Here is an 877-nt window from a genome sequence, read left to right as displayed (position 1 = left end):
TCTGGCGGGGGAGCGCTCACCCCCTATAGCAAAAACCTCTCCCCCCCCCCCAAAAAAAAAGAAAGAAAAAGAAAATACTAGCTTCTGGCCAGAAGGTGGCGCAATGGGAAAACACCTGTCTCTCTCGGGCGGACGGAGGTTGGAGCTGAGAGGGGCTGGCAGGGGCTGGCAGGGGCTGGCAGGGGCTGGGGTGGGTCGCAGCCCGAGGCCCTGTTGGGAATACTCTCTCTCTCTCTGCCTGTCTCAAGCAATAATGCCTGTCTCAAGCAATAAATATATATATATTTTTAATTCTATCTCCACCGTATTTGGTTTTCTTTTTCTTCGTGTTGCCACTTCGTATTATTTGTGGATGTTCTTTCCTTTTTTTTTTAAATGTAGATACTTAACCTTTATAAAGTCATGTTACTCTACAGTTTTGTAGGCAATATTTACACCATTCTACGTACAGCGTTTTCACCAGACATAATAGTGTTATCAACATATTACTCTTCTGTTATGTATTTTTTGAAACTATTTTGTAAAATAGTTTGTAGAATGTCGGCACACAGGAGGATTTCGACTTCCTGTACTGTAGTTCCCGTGCCGAGAGCAGCGTCTGGAGGAGGGAGGGCCCTCGGATGCTTGTGGGCGCTAATCTACCCCCCTCTCGGGTGCCCGGACGCGTCAGACGCGCTGCCCGGCCGCGGATATCTCGCAGGGGCGGGGGCCGAGGCACAGAAGCGCTGCGCGTCAGACGCGCTGCCCGGCCGCGGATATCTCGCAGGTGCGGGGGCCGAGGCACAGAAGCGCTGGGCACCTTGTCCTACGTGCAGGGCTCTCAAGTGGCCGCGCGGAACAGCCCGGGCGCCCGCCCGCCAGTCGCCGCAGCCGTCCC

Source organism: Tupaia chinensis, unplaced genomic scaffold (assembly GCF_000334495.1).
Source record: "Tupaia chinensis unplaced genomic scaffold, TupChi_1.0 Scaffold000094_1, whole genome shotgun sequence".
In the NCBI taxonomy this organism is placed as follows: domain Eukaryota; kingdom Metazoa; phylum Chordata; class Mammalia; order Scandentia; family Tupaiidae; genus Tupaia; species Tupaia belangeri.
This window is presented reverse-complemented; position numbering follows the sequence as displayed.